Here is a 26,623-nt window from a genome sequence, read left to right as displayed (position 1 = left end):
GAGTCTACTGGGATGTTTCCAGCAAAAGGACAGTGTGTTCTGACCCTTTTAATTGGGACAGAAATCGATGAAGCCAGGGGGAAATGCACTTGCAATTTCCTTTTGCCTTATTTGGGAGGCAAATTTACAAGTTTCTCCCTAATCTGTCTATATAGATGTACAGGGCAAAAAGGAATAAGAAAGATTTCACAGATGTTACTTATTCTCCATCTGTGCAAACATGTAGTTCATTTTTCGGGAAAGAGAATAGTAACCTTCGTAGCTCTTAATGAAGAAGAATGACCAGAGTCTATTATTACTTTCTGTTCCTCCATGTGGAAAAATCATTATACGGCATTCCTAGGGGACTTTGGCTTCAAAAGGGAGGTTTCCCAAAGGTCTCTCTTCACAACTGGTTGCAACAGGCCCACACCTAGAAGTCAGAGGAAATGGAGTTCATGTAGGAGAGGACATGTATCTATTTTTATAAAAACAAGAGTCTCAGGCTAAGAAATAAGCTTGAAAGCCATTGAATCAATATCACCTGGGAGCTTGCTAGAAATGCAGAAGAGAGCAGTCCCCACTCTAGGTGAACTGAACCAGTATTGACATTTAACCAAGACCCTCAGTGGCCCTCCACAGCACCATCGACATACACACACCTGCCAGAATGCTTCTAGCCACAGGGAACATACTCTATGCAAGACAGCACATTCCATAATCCTTTTTGGGGTAGCTTTGGTCTGGGAAAAGTTATTCTTTGTATGGGGCTATAAGTTGGTCTTAGCCCAATTCTTTGGGAGTCATGTTGAATAAATCTAGCCTGTCTTCCCAATGATAACTCTTCAGATAAATAGGTAAGTCTCACAGTCTTAAGTTTCTCCAAGCAAAAATTCTCCACTTCTCCAACCATTCTCCTTACGACATGGCTCAGTTTCTCCTCATATCCTAGGAGTCTTTTCCAAATATACTCTAGCTTTTATATTGTTCCCACTCTCGATATTGGATTTCAGAAATGCATATAACACTGCAGAGGTGATCTGGAAAATGACAAAAATGGAACGATGACCTCCAACATTCTAGACCCGACATCTATTAATATGATCTGGGGCTACAGCTATCTTTTGGAGTAACCATTAAATTATTTTCATGCATTTCTGAAAACATGTGTGGTGTCTTCTGTGCCTGCACCCTTGGGCTGAAGAACAGGACCTGACATTTACCTTTGTTACCACTTATCTGATTAGACTCACATGGCATCTCATCTCACAGGTAAAGATAGATTTCAATCAGATTCCATCATTCAATACATTTGACTTCAGGAGCCCAATAATATGGTCTCAGCTTTGTCTGTTCATTCATCTACCCCTTCAACAAATAATTTTTTGAGCATCTCCTTGGGTTCTAGGCCTTGGGGAAACTGAAGAGAACAAGACAGCTTGCGCCCCTGTCCTCGTGGGATCTCACTGCTTTGAAGAAGCAGTATTTGCTATACTTAGGAGGGTGCTGCTGAAAACAATAAAATACATTTGAAATGTATAGCAGGTACCTTAAAGGCTATGAATTACAGTTTCATGACCAAAGTACTGAGAACAAATAAAGTACTTAATAAAACAAATATTTACATGGCTAATTAATATTACAGTTATATTTGATGAACAGATAAAGAAGTGGTGTATATAAATATATACAATGGACTCAGTGATCAAAAAAAAAGAAATCTTGCCATTTGCAACTACATGGATGCTGAGCAAAGTTAGTCAGAGAAAGACAAATATATGACTTCACTCATATGTGGAATTTAAGGTACAGAATAGATGAACATAAGCGAAGGAAAGCAAAAATAATATAAAAACAGAGAGGGAGATAAACCATAAGAGACTCTTAAATACAGAGAACAAACTGAGGGTTGCTAGAGGGGTTAGGGTGGGGGATGGGCTAAATGGGCAAGGGGCATTAAGGAGGACACTCGGGATGAGTACCAGGTGTTATATGTAGGGGACAAGTCACTAAACTCTATTCCTGAAATCAGTACACTATATGTTAACTAACTTGGATTTGAGTTAAAAAGAAAAAAAGAAACTATTAGATTTTTATACCGACTTATAATAGAGAAGCATGGATTAAAGGAATTGAAAATATTTCTTATGTGAAGTATAGAAAAATAGAAGGGCAAAGTAAAATAGATGCTGGAATAAAAAGAGCTCTGATAAGGAAAAAAAAAAAAAGGATACAGTTACATTTATCTTGATAGCTGGTCCCAGGAGGGAAATGCCTTTCCAGAACTTTCCAGCTCTGGCTCCACCTTAGAATTATCTGGACACCTTTTAAAAAATATACAAAAATCTTATTCTAGACCAACTGAATTGGATATTTTGGTTGTGGGAGGAACCAGGATATCAGTATTTTAAAAATGCCTGGGATGGTTCTAACGTGCCTTGAGGTTTGAGAACTACCACTCTCTGTGGGTTCTCACAAGTGTAGCTGTGTGCCTCTTCTGACTGCTGCCCAGAGGCTGGGCTTAGACTCTGCGGATATGGGGTACAGAGTACAGCTGGGTGGAAGGGGTCTCTAGCTGTGGGAGGGGAAGTTGGGGGACCCCAACTTGCAGGACCCCCTGACTGGCACTTTCTGTTGCAGCTTGAGAGTGTGTGAGAGTGTGCTGGCAAGTCTGCTAAAGCAAGACTGTGGTAGAAGCTTCCCCAGCTTCCTCCGCTAGCAATCAGAGTCCTTCTCCACATTCGTGTGGGATACAAGTTTGCTCTCTAGAAAGCTCTGGCGTGTGAGCTTCCTTTGCAGGATGCATGTGTGTACACTTTCTGGTACTTTTCTGGGTGCCCACCAAGCATAACATTTTGTGTTTTCCTGGCATTCGTTGGAAGCAACGTAGGAAATGAGAAGCAAGTGTTGTTTACTTCTTGAAATGGGAGAATTTTTACAATTATTAACACCATCCAGATTTTAAATCTCTGAATAACAAAATAATGTCTGAGAGAAAGGCCAGCACAGAAGACGTGATATCGCTTAGGTTCGTATAATTAGAATGAGACATCTGCCTTATATTTTTCTCTGACACCAATCGTAAGGTGTTAATCAGTCTAACTGGCACACAAAGCGATTCAATGTTATCTCCTCTACAGGGTGGGTTCCGTTTGTTCGGAGTTCTCTGGCAGTTAGGAATTCACCCATATGTGGGCCGCAGGCCGTGGTCTCGACCCGCTCCAGAAGTCAACACTCCCCTCCAGCTTCTGTGTAATTACGTGCCGTGGAGGGCAGTGTGGTTGGCTGCAAAGCCAAGGGTAAGCAATTCTCTCACAAACACATCCTGGACACAGACTGCTGCGCCCTATCTGACGTGTTTTATAAGGCCTCCTGACCAGAAAACACACATAACCACAGAATTCTTTACCAGGAGCATTCCGTGGGGTAAGGGAATGCCTCATAGGTATTGCTTTCTGATCGAACCTTCTGCTTGTCTTAGACCACTCCAGTGGCGGCAGGTAAGCCCAGAGGGGTCCTCAAGGAAGCGTCTACCCTCGGATTTATTGATTTATTCTGGGTACCGAGAACCCTCAGGCATTAGATGCAGCTGAAGCTATTGCTGTTGTGGCATGAAACGGACAGTAGGGTAAAGTGTTATGTTTGCATCCTGGGTGTGGACAGCAAATCCATTAGAATAGAAAAAGATTTTCAGAAGTTTTCTATTTTAAATCCCATACTTTAAAACTTGTTTTGGGGTACCTGGGTGGCTCAGTCAGTAAAGCGTTCAACCTCGGCTCAGGTCATGATCTCACGGTTTGTGGGCTCAAGCCCTGCATTGGGCTCTGTGCTGACAGCTAGCTCAGAGCCTGGAGCCTGTTTCAGATTCTGTGTCTCCCTCTCTCTCTGACCCTCCCTGGCTCACACTCTCTCTCTCTCTCTCTCTCTCTCCCTCTCTCAAAAATAAATAAAACATTAAAAAAATTAAAAAAGAAAAACAACTTGTTTTTAGTGAGTTCTAGAATGTCCATAGTATAATGCAGTAGAGCATGCTTACAAATGATAAATAACTTTGATTTATAAGTGCATATATGCGACATGTTAAAAACTTTTTTTTATAGATTATACGTATGGTAAAAACAAACAAACAAACAAGCACCTGAGACCTGAGGTAAACAACTCTGTTAATGAATTCCTGCTAGGCTTCTAGTTCTTTCTACCTCATGGTCTACCCCTTAGCAGTTATGCTGAAGGGAAAAAGGCAGAGACAGAATGAGCAACGTTTACAGCTAGGAAAGATTTTTCCTTACATTTCTTTGTTCTTTCAAACTTGAGATGGTAAGACTGTAGTCATAATATATGTTCTTCCCTTTGTTGGACTCTAGAGGAACACGTAGTTTGATGGAAAAGCTGAAGAAAACAATAACAGTCACATACTTATAAGATAGGTTTTATTTTTTATTTTTTTATAGTTTATTGTCAAGTTGGTTTACATATAACACCCAGTGCTCATCCCCACAAGTGCCCTCCTCCATGCCCATCACCCCCCTTCCCCCTCCCCCACCCTCTCAGTGCTCAGTTTGTTCTCAGAATTCAAGAGTCTCCCATGGTTTGCCTCTCTCCCTCTCTCAACCACTTTCCCCCTTCTTCTCCTTTATTGGATGAAGAGGAAACCTTACTCAGATTGTTTACTGTAACTTTGCTAAAGTAATTCCAGCCAAGCTTTTAAAAAAAAAAAATTAACAGAGCAGATAATTTAAACATCTACCTGTACCTTATTTAAACATTTACTGGTTTTTAAAACCTATTTTGTGGCATTGTTCCAAAGATCAAATGAGACGGTGCACTGTTTCATCTGTAATGAGTTTAGTAAGGATTTGTCTCCTTATTATTGTTTTATTATTTAAAAAAAATTTTACTATTATGACATAGCTCCTCACTTAGCTTAACTTTCTTGAAGTGGTTCTTTAGGTTTCTGGGAGAAATCTCTAGAAGTCTGGTAGATTTTTAGATTTGGGGACCCAAGGAGTGTATGCTCTGTTGTCTCTCCAGGCAGACCTAGTTTCTCTTCCCGTTGTCCCTGATCAAACAGGAGTGCTTAATTCTCCCTGATGTGGAGCATTCTTACTGAGCAGGTCCCTTGTACTGGCCAGGTTGCTTTTTCCTCAGAAGGGACCAGTGTAATTGGCAGGCTTGATAAACCTTGACTGCAAAAGACACTATCTTTCATCTTTTTGTCCCTGCCACCTTGCACAGTGCTCAATGAATGGTTATTTTATTTGTTTATTTGTTTTTAATATATTTTATTGCCAAATTGGCTTATATACAACACCCAGTGCTCATCCCAACAAGTGCCCTCCTTAATGCCCATCATCCATTTTCCCCTCTCCCCTTGCCCCGCCCCATCCACCTTCAGTTTGTTCTCTGTATTTAAGAGTCTCTTGTGGTTTGTCTCCCTCCCTCTCTGCTTGTATCTATTTCCCCCTCCCTTCCCCCATGGCCTTCTGTTAAGTTTCTCAAGGTCCACATATGAGTGAAAACATCTGATATCTGTCCTTCCCTGCCTGACTTATTTCACTCAGCACAATACCTTCCAGTGCCAACCACGTTGCTGCAAATGGCATGATTTCATTCTTTCTCATTGCCAAGTAGTATTCCATGGCATATATAAACCACATCTTCTTGATCCATTCATCAGTCAAAGGACATCTAGGCTCTTTCCACATTTGACTATTGTTGAAAGTATTGCTATGAACATTGGGGTACATGTGCCACTGTGCATCAGCACTCCTGTATCTCATGGGTAAATTCCTAGCAGTGCTATTGCTGGGTCATAGGGGAGTTCTATTGTTAGTTTTCTGAGGAATCTTCACACTGTTCTCCAGAGCGGCTGCCCCAGTGTGCATTCAATGAATGGTTACTGAATTGAATTGATTAGGAGAGGCAGTAATTTAAGTCAAAGGAATGATTCTGGAAAGGTGGAAAAGCAGACACTATAATAGGGAGGGGTGGAGAGGTAATCTGTGGGGGTTGATATTTCTCAGAGTACTACAGAGTAGTAGTTTAATCTATCTACAAAGAGTCCAGCTATCCCTCCTCAATACAGGTGACTGAGTGGCAGGTGGGGAACAGCCCCATATGGGGAGTGCTCATGAGGAGTACGCGAGAGGAAGACCCTAGACCTCATAGGAAAATGAAAGTAGTCAGTGTCATTGTCCATGACAGAACATTGGCTCCCAAGTGTGGAGGTGTCCTAACACCTGTAACTGTGCCACACAGAACCAAGGTTGCCTTCAAGGAGCCTCAGGAGCAGTATGGCGGGCCTGTGTCTAAGCTTGGGCTCCTGCAGCACATTAACATCAGATGGGTGGATTAAACATCAGCCATTTAGGGGTGTCTGGGTGGCTCAGTTGATTAAGCGCCTGACTGCAGCTCATGTCGTGATCTCTTGATTTGTGAGTTCGAGCCCCGCATCAAGCCTCTGTGATGACACCTCTGAGTCCTGAGCCTGCTTCAGATTCTGTGTCTCCCTCTCTCTGCACCTCCCCCGCTCATGCTCTGTCTCCCTGTCTCCCTCTCTCTTTCTCAAAAATAAAATAAAATAAAATAAACATTTAAAAAATTAAACAACAGCCCTTTGTCTCATGGGTCTGGAGGCTGAGAAATTTGAGACCAGGGCACCAGCATGGTTGGACTCTGGTGAGAGCGCTCTTCCTGGCTTGCAGATGGCCTCCTATTGTTGTATCTTCACATGGCAGAGACAGCGCAAGAGCAAGCAAGCTCCCTGGTCTCTTCTTATAAGGCATTAATCTCATCATGAGGACCCCATCCTTAGGACCTCATCAAAATCAAACAATCTCCCAAAGACCCACCTGTAAATATTATCACATGGAGGGGTAAGGTTTCAACATATGATTTGCGGGGAGCAAAATATAGTCCATAGAAGCCTAAGTACTTGGGTGTGAACCCTGATCTTCATTTCATAGCCAGGACTTTGGCCAAATTATTTAACTTCACTATGCCTCAGTTTTCTCATCTGTAAATTAGAAATAGAAATAGTTCCTACTTCCGGGTGCTGTTGTGAAGACAGAACAAATACAGTTAAAGAACTTAGAACAGTGTCTGCAGCATGGCAAGTGTGAGATACAGTGTAAGTTATTGTTGGTATTATTTTTATTATTTTTTTAAGTTTATTTATTTATTCTGAGAGAGAGAGAGAGACAGAGAGAGTGGGCAGGGGAGGGGCAGAGAGAGGAAGAGAAAGAATCCCAAGCAGGCTCTGCACTGTCAGGGCAGAGCCTGATGTGGGGCTCAAACTCACAAACTGTGAGATCATGACCTGAACTGAAACCAAGTCAGATGCTCAACTGACTAAGCCACCCAGGTGCCCCTTATTAGCTATTATTACCCAGGGAGGTGGGAGCAAACAGATACTTTATTATGTGGAAGCCAAGCTCTGGGCTTAGGTCCGCACTGACCACCTACCTTAACCAGGACAACACTGACCAGTGGCCTCAGACGTGGCAGCAAATGACCTGAAGCCAGTCTAGGTGCTTATGTGTGTGTCTGCCCCCTTTATATCCAGTCCCCTGTAGAGAGCATTAGGTTTCCTCTGCCCCCCTNACCGTGAGATCATGACCTAAGCGAAAGTCGGACGCTCAACCGACTAAGCCACCCAGGCGCCCCTTTCCTGCCTCTCTCAACTGCTGCCTTGTCTCAGCATCTCTCTTTGCCCCTCATTTTCTCCCTTCTCATTCTTCTCATAGCCAAAGAGCTATATTCCCTCCTCAGGACTCCTGCCCAGGACTAGCTGCTGTCACGGGGCTGATACCCATCCTGGTTCTTCCTCTGCTTCAATCCTCAAAGTGGGAATCTGCAGAGATGCCCCTGGAACAGGATATGCTTGGGAGAAAGACCCTTCTCCAGGGCAGGAAGTCCAGACGGCACTGCAGTCTTTTTAGCTCCCACATTCTGTTGAGGTTGGTTTCCTTTTTCCTTGCAGGCTTTTGAAATCCTATACTCCTTTTAAGCACAAATATTTTATAATGCTCAGGTGAGTTTCCACTAATGAAATGCATAAATAAAAACCATCTGTGCATATGCTTACCTTCAAAAAACTAATTTAATGCCTTAAGTATACTATATAAAGCAGAACTAAAGAGAGAGTGATGCGTTATGAAACAATAGACATCTCAATATGTAGACGTGCCAGGCATGACTCTGTTAAAAGACGCAGTATTTTTCAGCTTGTGCTTCCAGGCAGATCACCATGAATACAACAGGCACAAATGCAAATGACGGGAAGTGCAGCCATTGGTGATGCAATGGTCCAAAATGGTGGACAACTCCTGGAAAGTTCCAAATAAATCAAAGTTGAATTTTGCTTGGCTGACCTGAGAAGAACTGCTCTAGTCTGTTTCAAGAAAGCACCATGTAAATAGTAAAATACTTACACATGCCCATTACTCTGACTCCAAAGGGCTGAGTTAGAAACAGAGGCCACGAGACCTGCATAACTTAGAAAGATTCAGGTGGATGGGATGCATGGGTTGCTTAGTTGGTTAAGTGTCTGACTCTTGATTTCGGCTCAGGTCATAATCTCAGGGTTGAAGATCGAGCCTGCATTGGGGCTCTGTGCTGGGTGCAGATTCTCTCTCTTTCCCTCTCTCTCTACCCTTCCCCACTCATGTGCTCACTCTTTCTCTCTAAAAACAAACAAACAAATAATAAATAAATAAATAAATAAAATTATAATTATAGCTATAAAAGAATCAAATGGAGTCAGATAGACATTCAAACCAACCCAGGCTCTACCACTTACTTTGGTGTGACCCTGAGGAAGTTATTAACCTTTCTAACCCTCGATTTTCTCATCTATAAAATAAGCATAAAGTACCCACCAGATACAGTTACTGTGAGGATTAAATGGCATAATGTGTAGAGAGCACTCTACACAGACTTCTCAATAAAGGATTTGGAGAGATGGGTAGGCAAGAAATAGTGTAGAGGAGAAAAAAATCTTTTCCTCCACCTATCTTTGTTCCCTGGCTGAGGTCGTATAAATTAGACTGGCAAAAGACAGATTAGCAAGAGATAAACAAACACAAGTTTATTAACATGTGTGTTGCATATGAACACAGGGGACTCCCCAGCAATGAGTCAAACTAAGAGGTGGTTACAACTTAAGCTCATATACTATCTCAGGCTAAAACAAAAGAAAAAGGTTTCAGGACTTCACCAGGGGAGGCAAATTATGGGAAGATGACCTGGGAAACTATGGTAATAAGAGTTGTTTAGTAAGACTTATTATGCAGATTCAAGTCAGTGCCTTCTAGTCAAAATGAGTTGTTAATTCTCCTCTTCCTGGAGAGGGAGACATCTTTCACAAATGGAAATTTCCTTTATGAAAGGAAAACTTATGTCCTGTTTTAGAACTTTTCCTGCATCTGCTGGTTCTCAACGGCCTTAGCTCAAAATAATTCAGATGCCATAGAGGCATATTTTGGAGTGGCATACTTTGGTACCTTTCAATAGTCAGCAACATTCACATCATAACTCCTCAGATGGTCCTTGCTTCCAAAGGAGTGATGTGCAGTGTCTTCCCCAAGCCCTTTCCCCTTGCCCAGGAGCAGGACAAGTCCAGCTGGGGAGCTGGCCTCCCTTTTCTTTGCCCTCTGGAAACCAGGTTCGCTGACTCACAGGGCTCAGTGGGTCTCCAGCGGTTCCTGGGGAGAGGCTGGAAAGTCACCTACCACCCTGCTGAATTAGGATCCCTGGGGAATGCCTGAAGGGCTTCTGTGGATGGCAAATGAAATGTGCTTCCTGCTTGTGATGGGGCTGGGGTGGTGCAGGTCAAGAAGGAGCCAGGATCTTGGTGGTTCAAGTTAACCAGAGCCTGATTTCCTAGGACCCACACAACCATTAGGTACTTCTACTTTAGGTATATTTTTGCTTTTGAAAGTTCCATCTTCTGACCTAGACAATTGTGCAAGGCACTGTTCAAATCAAGGTCATTCTGAGTTGTATCCAGTGTATGGATTCTCTCAGCAAATGTGTGTGTGTGTGTGTACATATATGTGTATTTAAGATTTTTATTTTTGGAAAAGAGTGTGCACACATGGGCGGGGCCAGAGGAGGGGCAGAGAGAGAGAAGCAGAGAATATCTGAAGTAGGCTCTGTGCTGACAGCAGAGACCTTGATGCGAGCTTGAACTCATGAACCCTGAGATCATGACCTGAGCTAAAGATGGATGCTTAACCACTCAGGCATCCTTCTGTCAGCAAATATTTAATGAGTAACCACTGTGAGTAAGGAATAAAGCAGTAAGCAATAAAAGCAGAAATCTATTCCTTCTAGTTAATCTCTTAAATAGACTATGAATTCCTTGAAAACCAGGCCTTCATTTTACTTATCTGTATAGCTATTTCATGCCCAGCTCAAAGTGTGGTTGTAACAGTAAAAGCTAAAAACATACAGGGCCACTAGTGTTCCAGGCACTATTTTAAGTGTGTCATATACAGTACGTATACTTCATATATACTCATGCAGATTTCATAACCACTCTCGAAATAGCTTTTAACATTCCTCCCATTTTCTGGGAAATGAGGTATTAAGAGGTTAAATAATTTGCCCATGTCACACAGCTAACAAGTGTCAAAGTCAGGATTTGAAAACTCAGCCTGCTCTGTGACCTCTGTGCTACACCACAGATGGTATTCAATAAAGACTGGTGAGACATCATTGATGTGTGTACATACCCATGTTTATCTACATGAGTAACAGTTTCTCTTGCATTTCAGCGCCTCACCATGGCCCAGTGTGTGAGTCTTCTGATCTTTCTCCATGGAGTTCTTGCATTTCAGACAGTGAGTAGCCACTGTGGTTTTCCCATGTCTTCCCTTTCCAGGGCTTCTAAATTTACCAACAAGAGCCCAAAGTCACTCATGGCTAGGTCTACAAGGCATCCAGATTCTGACACTCTAGACATAAAATTAACCTTGGCAATTGTTTCTCCCCATTCTTATGCTTTTCTGTATTGATGAGAGAAAAACTCTCTAAAGATCTGATATGCAAGAAAGCCATTTTAGGTTTCTTTCTAAGTCAACATGACTGTATATCAAATTGTTCAAACAAAAGCCTGATTGATGGCCCACCACGCGTGCATTGTACATCTGCTTTGTGAATGAGTAGCCAAAAGTAAACCATTTCATCCTTGAGATATTGATCAGTGCTCCTATCCCTGCATTCCTTTATGATAAAATTTTTGATTCCTGCCTACATGCTGATCTATAATCTTTTGAGCTTTGACAAGATGTAAAGGAGTTACCCTATAAAAGCTGTTTATTCTCTGGAACACTTACTTGCTTGTGAAGGGGGTGTTCTCCATGCTCAAATAAAAGTCTCTTTCTTACTTTTAGAGATTCTAAAAGGGTTTGTTCATTTTGCATTGACAATATCCATTCCCTCTTTCAAGAAAGGATCTACATTTGCTTTTGGTAAAGTGAGGGTGACTAAATATAACTTAGGAATCAGTAGATTCTCAGAAATGATGTTGAAGTTACTAACTTCCTCTTAAGGTGTGGAGAGAGGGAGTCTAAACTGGATGAGTGGAAAAAGCCCTTCTGTTCAAGAATTTCTCCACAGTACATCCTACCTAGGAAAATATTTAAGTTTAAATTTTTGTTTTAAGATGCAGAGGGAAAAGACCATAAGTACAGGGGGAGACTCTGATTTAGAGTCTTCAACATGCTGTACCCTCTACCTGAAATATTTCCCCCTCCCCCATAGAGGACCCCACCACCACCACCACCCGTAATTGCTAGTCATTCCTGACAGCAGAACTTAAGTCACCTTTCCCTGTCCCTCCTTTCCCATGCTGACCTAAAGTCAGAGCATCCCGATATGTCCAGGCCACTTCCTGCAGGTCTTTGGGGCAGCCCTGACTGACTAATTCAAGTGCATTTGGCTGTTTGATGTTTGTCATCCCTACTAGAACTTAATTCCCCAAGCACAGGAACTCTATCTGCCTTGTTTAGTGCTATGACCCAGTGTCTGGCACAAGGTAGTTGCTCAGTAAATAGGGGAGGCATGAATGCTGAATGACTTGTCCATTTTCAATGATTATGTCTAAGGACTTTATGAGCAAGTATTAATCCTCTTCCTATGCCTCAGTCTGCCCTCAGTAGAATCACCCCCAGAAGCACTGGCCTTTTAGGGCCCATTATCACAGTGGGATTGGACATCTTTTGAAACCAGAACTGGGTGTAAGTCCCCAAGCGTCACTCATCACTCACTAGGTCTTTGTCACCTTAGATAAGCCTCCAAGTCTCATCACTTATAAAACGATTGTTATGAGAATCAGACATGTTAAGACCCATGAAAGTGTTCTATGCATTTCCAAGGCATTTGATAAATATGGCTCTTTGTAGGGGTTCTGAGTGGCATAAATCAAGGCCCATTCAATGACCAAAGCTCCCAGGGTGGAATTTTAGGTACCTTGCAAGCAGGTGGGCTAAGAATTGGGTGACTAAAAAGGGTCTTCTCAGTATCCCCAAATCACACTGAATTGGTAGCCATTAGCACATAACGCTCGTCTCAGAGAAAACATCCTAAGAACAAAGGCACCATAAAGAAAAATTGTCAAAGACTTTGTTATTTATTTGGGAGTGCTCTGGCTAGTTAGTGCACTTACCTGGTTTCTCTACCTTTGTCTTTGCCTATTTGAGAACTCTGGAGAAATAGAAACTAACATGTACAAAACTGATAGTAATGTAATTAAATCCTATGTATAGAGATGCAAGGGTGCCTGGGTGGCTCAGTCGGTTGAGTGTTCGACTCTTGGTTTCAGCTCAAGTCATGATCTCATGGTTCATGGATTCGAGCTCCACTGTCTAGTGCAGAGCCTGCTTGGGATTTCTTTTTCTCTCTCTGCCCCTCCCCTGCTTGCTCTCTCTCTCTCTCAAAATAAATAAGCATAAAAAATTTTAAAATGAAATGCAACTTGTTTGGTGGGATGCAACTGATTATTGCCTTGTGAATATTGACAAATTTTGTCAGTTTTGCACTATTCGTAAATTCATTTCCACATTCCATTTGAGTATAGATGTGGTGTCCTTTGTGTGGTCTTCTTAATCTGTCGTAATATCTTTCCAGTTCCCATATTAATTAATGAGATAAATATAATTCTTTACACTTGTTCCTTCCATGTTTGCATAAAGAACATGATTATATTCTCTTTTTTAAAAATATGGCAGGGATGCCTGGGTGGCTGAGTCATTTAAAAAATCAGACTCTTGATTTCAGTCCAGGTCATGATTTCCCCATTCATGGGCTTGAGCCTCAAGTCAGGCTTTGTGCTGATAGCATGGGATCTGCTAGGGATTCTCTCTCTCCCTCTCTTTCTGTCCTTCCCCCACTCACTCACATGGATTGTCTCTCTCTCCCTCTCTTTCTCAAAATAAATAAATAAACTTTTAAAAAATATATGGTACACAGTATAATAAAACACAGATCTCTTTCATGATTCTGATAAATGAAGATACAAGGGTTAAATGGTGGGAGAGTTGGAACTGGACAACTCAGTATTTCCTGTTTCATGGACTCACTCACTAAACCATTGCTAATGTCAAGGCTGAACTTGGCACTTCATTCTAGTTGTACCATAAGATTCGACAGGAGGTGCTTTGGGGACCCCACATGGGGTCTAAGGATGTGGTGAGGTGCCAGGGCTACCTGACATGCTCCATGCCACAGTCTTTACCTCTTTTGGTCATTGTACCTCTTTGGGAATCTGTAAAAACCGCCACATGTACCTTTTGCATAAAACTTCAAGCAGACCCTCTAGAAATCCACAGGCTTCTAGGATTCAGGACTGCTGCCCTCTGGAAAGCCAGCTGCTGTCCACTTCCCTACATGTGACACATACAGAAATGTTCGTCTCAACACCCCTCTCGCTGTCTCAGGTGACAGATCAGGTGCCGGCTTCCTGGCCTCCAGCTAACATCCTGGGGAGCATCACAAAACTGGCTTCCTCACTCTCTTTAAATGTCAAAATGGGGTGTCTTAGAGCAGCCTGGCAGATGGCGTTTCTGCGTGAGATTTCTCTCATTCCGACTTGTGAGGAAGAGGAGGGAGAAAGGAGGCAAGGGAGAAAGAAAGGAATTGAGGAGAGAGAAACAAGAGGCAGCAGGGGAAAGGGAGCCACCACTGCTGTTCCTTTCTTGTGATGCTAAACATCAGGCCAATGGCAATGGCAATATACTAAATATTGTTGCTTTGCCCACCTAGAACCCCAGATGAACTCAGAAAAGAGCAGATTTCAATGTCACTCTCCATTGAAATGTCTTCCCAACTTCTTGTTCTTCACATAAACTGCCTGCAGTATCCATATTCTTTTGCCATTTATATATAATGGGCATTTTATATTTATGAAGTAAAAGATAAATTATTGATATTTATTGTATAAATGTCCTTGTACTGTTTTCTTTCCTTTTCAAAAATCATAGCTATTTGGAATGGCATCCTCTTCTGCTTTAATCTCCGGCACTGAATATAAAGCATTTATAGTTTCAAGTTGCATGATTTCCTCTGAGAAAAAGAGCTCTAATAATTACGTGTTTTCTCCTGGTTTGTACTTCTGCCTCATTTTCTTCTCCCCTGAATACACAGAGACTTTCTTTGCTGCTTTTAAATGGTTTCTAGCCATCACTACATTCCTAGACAAACAGCTTTGGGTTCTTGATTGCCTGTGCTCACAACTGGGACCCCTCAGTGACAGTGCAGTCATAGCCTCATAGAATATTAGAGTCCAAAAGGAGCTTGGAAATTATAGTTCCCATCTTTCTGCTCCCAGCAACTCCTGTTTTGGCCTTTTAGCTCCAGCCAACTCTGTCCCCCAGAGCTTTGATGTTTTAAGAATCCTGTGTGCCAACTGTCTGTCAAATCCAATATCCATTTTCTTTACTCTCCTTAATCAAATAACCCCTTAGTGGACATGTTCCATTTGGTCACTGAGACTGGCCTCGGAGGGTTCACCAGTTATGTTCCATAAATTTCTGGGTCAATCCTTAGCCAGAGCTGCTGACTCTCAGGAGACCAAAAGAAGACATACAAAACATGGAATGGAATGTGACGCACGGTGACAACACCTCTCCCCACCTTCCCCTGCTATCACAAACCAACACATTGTTTGACTTTGAACTTCAGCTTTGCATCACCGAGGGCAGGGGCACATGGACCCAACCCTGAACCCCGTCCTGGGGCTATCACAGGATTGCAGTGTGTGGGTGGTATTTACAGAGGCCCTAAGTTATCAATAAAATACAAATTGTGTTTATTATGCTCTAGTTAAGATAGCCTGGAAACGTGCCACCCTTAAAGACATTTCCAAATACATTTTAAAATGTCTAAATAGGGGCTCCTGGGTGCCTCAGTCCGTTAAGCGTCCGGCCTCGGCTCAGGTCATGATCTCACGGTTTGTGGGTTCAAGCCCTGCTTCGGGCTCTGTGCTGACAGCTTGGAGCCTGGAGTCTGCTTTGGATTCTGTGTTGCCCTCTCTTTCTGCCCCTTCCCCACTTGTGCTCTGTCTCTGTCTCTTAAAAATAAATACATGTTAAAATTTTTTTTAAAAATTAAAATGCCTAAATATTGGCGCTTATAAGAGCCTATAAACTACGGGTGCTAAACTGGCTCAGTCAGAAGAGTATGTGACTCTTGATCTTGGGGTTGTGAATTTGAGCTCCACATTGGGGGTAGAGATTACCTAAATAAATAAATAAAAAAAGAGTCTGTAATCTAGATAAGTCATTTATGATTTCTTCATTTCCTGAGTGCAGAGATAGGCATTAAATTTTTTTTTAATGTTTATTTATTTTTGAGAGAGAGAGTGAAAGAGAGTAGGGGAGGGGCAGAGAGAAAGGGAGACACAGAATCTGAAGCAAGCTCCACACTCTGAGCTGTCAGCACATGGCCTGATGTAGGGCTTGAACCCAAGAACTGGGAGATCATGACCTGAACTGAAGTCAGATGCTTAACTGACTGAGCCATCCAGGCACCCCCAGAGATAGGCATTTTTATACCTTACTTTGAAAGTATGAATGGACTATTCCACCCCTTATTAGGATAAGATGCCCTAAGCTTTTCAGACATTACTGATTCAGGCAGGACGAGAGTATGTTTCTTCCTTTAGGTTAAACAGTATGTGCACTATAAACACATTTCACTGCCATTCACTTCCTCCTTGAAGTTATTTTTGATTCTTAAAATTCACTATAAAGTTATTTTGAAAATTCTTGCCTTCTACGTGGACATTTCTGTCAATTCAAAACCGCAACACAGGCCTTCCTTAGCAATTAGCAAAAATAGATCACTGCTCTTCCTACCTGAAAAAAGCAAAACAAACATTGTATTCTTTTTTTTAATGCTTATTCATTTTTGAGAGAGAGAGAGAAACAAAGTGGGAGTAGAGAAGGGGCAGAGAGAGGGAGACACAGAATCCGAAGCAGGCTCCAGGCTCTGAGCTGTCAGCACAGAGCCTGACATGGGGCTTGAACTCACGAACTGTGAGATTGTGACCTGAGACAAAGTCAGAAGCCTAACAGACAGAGCCACCCAGGCACCCCTAAATAACCTATTTTTTAACACTACAGTAGTCCCCGCCCACTTTATCTGAGAGGGGTACTTTCCAAGACCCCCAATCGATGCCTGAAACTGTGAACGGTATTGAATCCTATATATAGGGTCCTAATAAAATAGAAAAATTATAACACCAAATGTAATAAAAGTTATGTGAATGTGGCCTCCTCTGTCTCTCTTTCAAAATATCTTAATGTATCTCACTCACCATTCTTCTTGTGATGACATGAGATGATAAAATGTCTATGTGATGAGATGAAGTGAGATGAGTCACGTAGGGTTAGGCTGTTGAGCCCTGACCATTCCTTAGAAGGATCATCTGCTGCCTGACCACGGCTGACCGCAGACAATGAAAACTGCATGGAAGGCAAAGCCATGGATACGGGGGGCTACTGTAATTGTATTTAATTATTAGAAGCCAAAATCACCACTAAAGTTATTTTAGTAGACGCTTGTTACTCAAGAACAGCCTGGTGAGAACAAAGGGGGTGATGGTATCAACTTCCCGGATGAATGTCTTCTGCAATCAAGAACATTCTTAGCTGCTTCTAGCTTTATCATTTAAATAACTAATTAAATCTGCTCCTTGTTTTGCAAATCTTGTAGCCCTGTCTTCTGCAGCAATGTAATTCTAATCTGAAACTATAGCCACTGAGCGCGGCTCTAAGGACCAGCACTTTAGGCAGTTACATGGTATATCATGAGAACAAATTACTTAAATTCTATTTTATTCACACAGTAAATTTAAATCATCGGGCTAAAGAAACTATTCAAGGGCTGTCACCACCAATTCACAGTTTTTGCTTGAAGGACAGTGTAACAAGAGGACAGAAATAACCAGAGTAAAAATTCTTCTCCACTTTGAAATAATATTCTGAAGTAAGAGACACATTATGATTTGAGAAGTGTCAGCTTGCTGGGGCCACTTTTAATTCTGTTTCCTTCACTCTATTAGACAGCACCTTTATAGGAATTATAGCAGAGGATACCTGAAAGGCAGTGAAGCTTAAAAAAAAAGGATTTAATTGGGGCAATTTTAGAAAGAGGGATAATTTCAGGCACACTGCATCCTTCTCCCATTCAAAGGAAGCTTTACTTACTCTCACACACACGCTGTTTGACCAAACTTGGAAGATTACCTACCTGAAACTCACTAGGAAACTGGTCTCTGAATCCATTCCATGACATTATCATTATGTTTTCTTTCGTTCTTGAAGTTTATATATTTATTTTGAGAAGGGGAAGGGAGAGAGAGCATAAGGGCTTGTGAGTCAGGGAGGGGCAGAGAGACAGAGAGGGGGGAGAGAGAATCCTAAGCAGGCTGCACAACAGAACCCAATGTAGGGCTCGATCTCACAAACTATGAAATCATGACCTGAGCCCAAATCAAGAGTCAGATGCTTAACTGACTGAGCCACCCAGATGCCCCTCATTATGTTTTCAATGCTCATAAAGTCAGAAGATTAATATCACCTTCAGCACCATACATTCTGCTTATTTTTGTTTTGTTTTCCAGTCGGTCTCTCTCACCAGCCATATATAAAATGTTTTTTCCCTTTTCTAGCATTTTGTGGAACACTTTTCAAAATTTTTAACATATACGGCTAGAGAATGTCCCATTTTCCTGCTCTTCTAATTACAAAGATGGATGTGACCTAATTGTCTACTAGTACAGTCTAAAAATACACTGGACTGAGTTTCCAAGTCACATTTGCCAATACCAGAAGAGTTATGCCTTTCAGTTATTTTTAAATACTTTAAAATATATGAAAACACATCATCTGGAAACCTTCACAACTGTTATACAAACTACTAGATGCTTTTACAAAGTGGCCATAGGCGGTAGGTGAGCATCATGGTTGAATATTCAGCTGAGGCCAGTAATGAAGTCGGACCAAAGAACTCCAAAGCACAAATTATCCAATTTTTATAGGCAAAAATATTTTTCTTGGTATNATGTGGAAACTAATTTGACAATAAACTATTTGTAAAATAAATAAATAAATAAATAAATAAAAATAAAATAACATGAAATGAAAAAAAAAAAGAACAGAGAGAAAAAAGCACCTAATAAAATAAGTATTAGAATGAATGTAAAAAAAAAAAAATCTACTTTGCAAAGTATCTGGGAGGGCAGTTAGCACAGCCGTTCGGTCACTGGATTTAAGATTCATTGCAGCTTTGCCACTTTGTGTGAGAACAGTGTTTAAAGTTAACTTCTGAGTCTATGGCCAAAGCAGGGCTCAAATATTGGTGGTATTATCTGTGGAATTGTCGTTTTTGCGGTTCCTGAGTGTATCACTTTGCCAGGACTGCTGTAACCAATTACAATAGAGATTTATTCTCTCAGAAGCCAGGAGTGAGAAATCGAGGCATCAGCAGGGCTACGCTCTCTCCTAAGGCTTCAGGGGAAATCCTTCCTTGCTCCTTTCCAGCTACTGGTGGTTCCTAGAGTCCCTTGACTCTAGGACATAGTGTCCCCATGTTCCAGCCTCTGTCTTCATCTTCACACAGCCTTTTCCCTCTTTCTCTGTGTCTGAAAACCCTCTCATTGGATTAAATACATGATGAACTCATCTCAGGATCCTCAGCTTAACTGTATCTGCCAAGGCCCTATTTCCAAATAAGGTCACATTCATATATACTGAGGGTTGAACTCGTACATCTTTTTCAGATGTAGAACTCGTACCCAGTTCAACAAACTCACCCTTCTCATGGATCATAACGTGCTCCTGCAGAGGACCAGAGGGTGGGTCAGAGGTGGGCCAAGCCACAAGAGAATCATGGTACATCTTCTAAGGTGATCAGTTTTTAGATTTCTTTCTGAGGAAAAATTTAACGGATAATTTAAAACATGTTAATATTACAATAAATCTATTATGGCACAAATACAAAACTCACATGACTTATGTTAAGATGAAATGTGAGACTCCAGCATATTTCTGAGCTAGGCAACGTGTTTCTTTTTTTTTTTTTTTTTTTACAAATAGTTTATTGTCAAATTAGTTTCCACATAACACTCAGTGCTCATCCCCAAAGTGCCCTCCTCCATGCCCATCCCCCCTCCCCCCCACATCCATCAGTCCTCAAGGCAACGTGTTTCTTGCTAGGCCTCTAGAAGAATGGCCTTCACTCTTCTGCTGATGAGGAACTTCAGGGCTACACTTGTCCCATACTTGGACTTGAGGTCTTGTACATGCATCCCACTGGTCACAAACCGTATAGTTTGAAGCTCTCAAAAACTTAAGTGAATAGGGGCACCTGGGTGGCTTAGTCGGTTAAGCGTCCGACTTTCGCTTAGGTCATGATCTCGCAGTTCGTGGGTTCGAGCCCCGCGTCGGGCTCTGTGCTGACTGCCAGCTCAGAGCCTGGAGCCTGTTTCAGTCTGTGACTCCCTCTCTCTCTGACCCTCCCCTGCTCATGCTGTCTCTCTCTCTCTCCTAGAAATAAATAAAACATTAAAAAAAAAAAACAAAAAAAACTTAAGTGAATAAAGTAAGATAAACATCCTACTCATGACAGTTCAATATCGATTTTATTTTTATTGACTGGCATTTTCAGACCCCAGTAACTGCAATTATGACTGCATAGTTGATTGTTTCTAATCATTAAAAATATATACAGAAAAATGAAAAAAAAAAAGTTTGGGACTTACCATCATGATTTCCATTTCCATGATTTGCCTATAGTTTACAGGCTACCTGGAAGTCTATAATATGTAATTTATTATTTTGTGAAGATAGAACTTTCAGTCATGTGTGGCTGTAGCCTGCTTTCTGGAAACAAATTACTGACCCAGTCAGTCAGTCTGGGTGCTCACCCAGCTTAGTCATTTGGGCTCTGCACCATTGTTCTCTGGTTCTCCCCTGCTCTGGGCACACGTGATAAATACAGGGTCGTGTGTGACTTCTAGAATCTGTACAAGTGATTTTTTCAGTGTATATTTGCCAATCAATGGTTTGGGGACATAAGAACGATCCAAAAAAACCCCAAAACAACCTACCAACAATTCTTGCTCTTTCCAAACAGATGATAAGTAGAGGTATAGGCACCTGTCTACTATATATCTAGGATTAAGGGCAAATGCCATCATTGCCCATTTACTTGATCAGGATAGACATTGCTAGATCATCTTGGGCCTTTTTTTTTTTTTTTTTTCTGAGCCCATGTATTAGTCTGCTCTGGCTGCTATAACAAAATGCCATAGGCTGGGTGGCTTAATAAACAAGAATTCATATCTCATAGTTCTGGAGCCTGGGAAGTCCAAGATCAAGGTGCCTGCCAATGTGTTCCTGGTGAGGGCCCTCTTCCTGATTTGCAGACAATCTTCTTGTTGTATCCTCGTATGGCAGAAAGAGAGAGAGAGAGAGGAAGCAAGCATCCGTGTATCTCTTCTTATAAGGGTATCAACTGCTTTCATGAGGGCGCCACCTTCATGACCTAAGTACCTTCCAAAGGCCCCACTTCCAAATACTATCACACTAGGGATTAGGGTTCAACATGAATTTTAGGGAGACGCAAATACTCAGTTCACAGTAGGTCAGTTAGAGCTTCCGTACCAAAGGACATCTGTGCCTCCTATACACCTTTATGGGGTTGCTATCAGAAATGAGAGCATATTGTTTTAATCACTGACTTCGATAATGGTACACTCAGAGCAATGTTTTTTATTTGGGTATTTTTTTTGAGACACTTTTGGCATCATTATCCACTTAAATTCATCCAAAAGACTGAAAACACGTGGCATATTACAAGATGTCACAAAGGGCCCCACTTTGAAGATTTAATTGGAAATCCCGGTAAGTTCAAAAAAGGAAATTTTAGGCAATATACATACACAGGTGAAAAGGTGCTTGTGTCGAGGGGGGAGAAGATAAAAATCCAAATCAAAACATGGCTGCTCCTCAGGGGCTGTGTTGTGTGTGTGTGTTGGGGGGGGGGGTCTAGGGTCATTTTGCACATAGGCTTATAGACCACCTGGGACTGTCTCTGAGGTCACCAAAGAGGAGGGAGCTCAGATGAAAAGGCTGTGGTGCCTGTGGCCATAGTGATAGGAAGGGTCTGACAGAGACAGACTCTGGCCCTTGACTTGCCCCAAGTCTGTTTGGGTGGTTCCCATTTTACCCAGGACATTGAACACCTTGGCAGAGCCACTATCTTAGTGTAGTTACTTTGAATAGCTCTTCTCCAAGTTTTGAGCCATATACACCCATTTGGAAAGGAAGCAACACACAGAAAGGAAGAAGAGGTTCTAAGATGACTGCATTCTTCTGTTTTCTAGAAAGGGGTGCTTGGTTTGTCGGAGGAGAGCAGTGACAGCAGTCGTGGATACAAGAAAAGCTACTATATATTTCAGATGCTGGTAAGTCAGTAGCATATTCCCTTTCCTTAAACAAATGAATTAAGTTACTTTGGATCCAGATTTGTCAACAGCAGCACACCTTGACTTGGGGCCAGATACTTCACCGTTGCTTCGGTGTCTTGTGCTCTGGAGGATGTCTAGTAGTATCCCTGGCCTCCTCACGTGTGACAACATGTGTGGCAATGTCCCCAGACATTGCCAAATGTATTCAGCTGGGCAAAATGGCTCCAGGTTTAAAACACTTACTTTGGATAATTTATAAGAGAAGTCCATATTTGAATTGCAGAAATTTGATTCAGTGGTAATATTTAGAGGGGCTGGTAATATTTGACTGGGTAATATTTGACTGGGTCTGGAGTCTTCAAACCTCTTGTGTATTGAACCCAAATAGAAATGTTTTGGATTCAGTGAGAACAGATTTTTTTTTCATGTAAAATACCTCTGTCATACTAGAAAAATTCAGAATTAGTCAAGGGTAGAAGATATAAGGTTGAAACTTTATCCAGTACCATCTTGAAGGAAATCCTAAGACTAAAATAACACCCACCACCAACAAAAAGATTAGTCACTTAGGGCATAATGACTAGGATGTTTGTAGAATTGAATTCCTGCCTAAAAAGCTCAGTAGCTTCCGTAGCATAGCCAACAGAGAGAGCTTGGGCTCAAAGTCGGTCAGAGAAAGACAAACACCATATGATTTCATTCATATGTGGAATTTAAGAAACAAAACAGATGAACATATGGGAAGGAAAAAAAAGGGAGAGAGAGAAAAGCAAACCATAAGACATTCTTAAATATAGAGAACAAACTGAGGGTTGCTGGAGGGGAGAGGAGGACGATGGGCTAAATGGGCATTAAGGAGGTCACTTGTGAAGAATCAAATTCACTAAATTATATTCCTGAAACCAATATTACACTATATGTTGGTTAACTAAAATTTAAATAAAATTTGAAACAACAGCCAAAAAGAACTTGGGCTCAAGAAAAATTTTCACTTATATTTGCATGTAGCACTTACCTATACTAACAGGTATGTGACCTATGATAATTAAAAGGTCAGCAGAGATAAGAAGGACCTATATAAACACTAGGCCGGGGGCGCCTGTGTGGCTCAGTTTGTTAAGCGTCCAACTTCGGCTGTGGTCATGATCTCTTAGTTCATGAGTTTGAGCCCTGCGTCAAGCTCTGTGTGGACAGCTCAGAGCCTGGAGCCTGGAGCCTGCTTCGGATTCTGCGTCTGCTTCTCACTCTCACTCCCTCAAAAATAAATAAACATTAAAAAAATAAAAAAAATTAAAACACTAGGACAAATGAAAGGACATTGATGGGCCCTGTAATACAGCAAGTATGGTTGTGCCAAAAACATATCTTAATTGAAAATGACCTAGCATTGTGTCACAGTGACAAGAAAGGAAAACAGTAAGTGAAAGGACAGAAGATACCTAGCCCATCTTAAGTGTTCAGTCCAAGCACCAACATGGAAACTACTCAGGTGGTAGGTGGTAGTGACCAGGACACAGCAGGGCTCTCGGGATACTTTAGGACCTGGGTACAATGACATGGACTCACCCCCATGACTTGTCTCCCCGTGCTCTAAGCTTGTATCTGAGAGGACATTCAAAATGGAGGCAAATCAGGCAAAAGCCCAACCAGTTTCTTGGTGTAGCCCAGCTTCAGCCACAGCTACCTGTCGTGTGTCACCCCGGGCCTCCGGCTCCCCCTTTATTTTACCTTCCCCAGGGGTCATGTGCACTGCCCCCATTCCCGCCCCCAGATCTTTCAGGCCAAAGCTGTGGATTCACAAGGAGCCACCCGTGTATTCTAGGCAGGAAGCGCTTTCTCTAACTTGGTCTCTCTGTGCTTCTATTTACAGCCAATTCAAAACTTGAAGGGAAGACCAGAGAATGCTTTTGACAGGAAGGCAGCCGACCGGCTGGCTCTGTGGCCTCCCAGTGTTTGGGGAGCGAGAGATGTAATAAGACCCACTGTCAGCACCGTGGCAAGTGTCCAGCTTCGGCCAGTGCCCATCACCCCGCGACAAAATCCATCCACGGTGGCTCCTCGCTGGTTGGGGAGCACAGCTCTGAGAGGCCCTGGCCCCACGCTCCGCACCCAGGCCAGGTTACCATGGACAAAGGGACTGGCCTCTGTACCTAGAAACTGGGAGAACCGCTTCACCATGTCAGCCAGGTTTCCTCCGACACCCCGAGTTCTGACTACCGCAGGTCTCCCCACTAACAGAGCACTTCACAGCACTAGTGTCCCTGCCTCCCCCACAACCAAGGAGCCCCGAGGAGATATGTAAGCTCACGTGGCAGTGCCCCCTTCTCTTGGGAGGGGACCCACATCCGTCTGTGCTGCTGTCTGGGTGTGGAGAGCACCGTCCAGGAGAAGTGTTCACGCTCTGGGAGCCCCGGGCAACCGCTCCTGTGACATATCCTGGGAACCCGACTCTATTACAGGGTTCACCTCAATCACCAACTCCTCTAGAAGTGAAATTCCTGGAGAAGGAAGCTTCACAGCCCCCGGGAAAATGATTTTGGCACATGCTCTGTGACTCTGAGTCAATTCCTCACTCTTATCTAAAAATCAAATGGTGCAACTCCTACATCCTTTCTGAACAGTTTAGGATTTTTATGAAAAAAAAAAAAACTATTTCAAAAAATTGTTCAAAAAACAAAATTGGGAAGCCATAGGAATTTGCCATCTGTTGCCCTGTCCTGTCTTTTTTATTTTGATTTTATCTTATTTTTTGCAGTTTTCTTCCTGCCTCAGGAATTACAATCTCCTATTCTCAAATTGTTCCTACCAAATCTGGAAAGACTCTAAGGTTGGTCATTTACACTTTTAATTCCTACAGTACACATTAGATTATTGAAATAATCCTAAAGTCATTGGTTTCCAATACTTGAGCTGTGGCCTCCAGAGTTGAGATACCCTAAATTGTAACAAACAGAATATTTCTCAGTTGGAAAATTCTTAAAGGAAAAGGCTCAGGAAGGGACTGTTCTAGCCGGAGATTTTTAAAAACACTCCAGTTTTCTTCACAGTTAAATCAGATTCTCCTCTAAGTGGAAGTAGCTGCACTGACAAAATGTCTTCAGAGAGTGAGTTGGGATGATAACGGAAGAGTGAGCGCGCACGAGAAACTAATACCACAGCCAACCAGGCGGGCGACTGTTACCGCAGAGCTTCATAAGCACTCGATTTGATTGCAGCGCACCTGACAGACATTCACTCAGAGCTTTTAGTGGCGTCTTGTGAGCAGCACATGAAACCAGGAACTTAGAGCTGGCTCGAAAGGAAGAAGCTAACGGATTTGACAAACAAGTTCATCTTACCTTAAAGCTGAAAGGACAGAGCATGTGGCTTGATAGGAACATTTCTATGAACTGGCTGCATGAATCTTGAAATTGGAAGGAAGAAGGATACACACGTGAGGATTTGGTTATGAAAGCTTCATATGAGCGACATTTTGTGGGCTTAGAGCAGAGGTGTGCTGGCAAATGATTAACAACTGGCTCTTTGGAGGGATAAAGAGCTGATGTGTAGCTTTTGGCCATGGCGTCACCAACGGGGTTGTGAGGAAGTGTGCCACTGTGACGCCATATGCAGTGTTTCCTCCTTTCAGGGTGATATGATGGGCATAAGTAGCTGTAAGAACATAGATAATTATATAATAAAATATAGTAAATAATCAGGAACTGATGAGTTTAGAGTACTTATTACTTTTGTTTCTAATATAGTTTATTTAATTATATATTTATATAATTCAAATTTAAATTTTAAAGGCTTTTTATTTTATTTTTTTGAGAGACACAGGTAGAGCATAAGTTGGGGAAGGACCAGAGAGTGAAGAGAAAATCCCAAGCAGGCTCCACGCTGACAGCACAGAGCCCGATGCGGAGCTTGATCCCCTGATCCTTGAGATCATGACCTGAGCTGAGATCAAGAGTCCGACTCTTCACTGAGCCCCCCACATACCCCTATAATTCAATTTTAATAAGGGCCGTGTTTAAAAAGCAGTTCACAGAATTCCTAAAGATTTAACAACCAGCTCCAGCATGCCACTAGGCATGAAGATAAAATTGGAAGGTAAAAAGAAGCAGACACAAGGGAATCTTGCAATACCAGAATGAGTATCTTACAGTTCTTTTATATTTATATAGTATCTTATATTCCTAGACGGAACACAGAAACATTAAGAAAGGTTGTAAAGTGGAAAGAGAAATAGAAATCCTGGTGATAACAACTGTATGGTACCACTGGGACTTTTCTACATTGTACATTGTACTTCACGTGGGAAAGCATGTGCATTAATAAAGAATCCATAAGAAAGGAAAAGGAAATACTCGGGCAGATGGGGCTATTGTTGCCAGAGCATGTGCTAGAATGGGATGAAAAAATAGGAGAAAAGGAAGAAAACCATGCAGCTGGGCAAAAACAGAGCAACCTGAGAGACGTGATGTGGTCCTTCCCTGATTTGGAATAATCTCTATACTTCAGAGTCTTAGACTTTGCAAAAGCTTCTGTAGCAAGGAATAAAATTTAGAAATATAAATTTACTCTCTTGCTTTATAGACTTGCTGACTTTGAAGGGAGATGTGACAGGAGAAGGCTTTTGCAAAATCACAGGGAAAGGAGTTGGGGACACAAATTTCTTTCACTTTT

General features: G+C 42.0%; 1 long non-coding RNA gene across 1 annotated transcript; it reads right to left on the bottom strand.

The window, feature by feature from the left end:
• Positions 1-142: 142 nt before the first annotated feature.
• Positions 143-25,477, bottom strand: LOC144220951 (uncharacterized). Its single transcript, XR_013331902.1, has 4 exons — positions 25,294-25,477; positions 19,298-19,413; positions 4,269-4,368; positions 143-412 (listed from the first exon to the last, which is right to left on the bottom strand). It is a non-coding gene; the product is annotated as an uncharacterized LOC144220951 (long non-coding RNA).
• Between the last annotated feature and the right edge of the window lie 1,146 nt (positions 25,478-26,623).

The sequence above is a fragment of the Crocuta crocuta genome, unplaced genomic scaffold (genome assembly GCF_008692635.1).
Source record: "Crocuta crocuta isolate KB4526 unplaced genomic scaffold, BGI_CrCroc_1.0 scaffold1, whole genome shotgun sequence".
NCBI classification, from domain to species: Eukaryota; Metazoa; Chordata; class Mammalia; order Carnivora; family Hyaenidae; genus Crocuta; species Crocuta crocuta.
The sequence above is the reverse complement of the archived record's forward strand: the minus strand, read 5'-3'. Positions and strand labels throughout refer to the sequence as shown.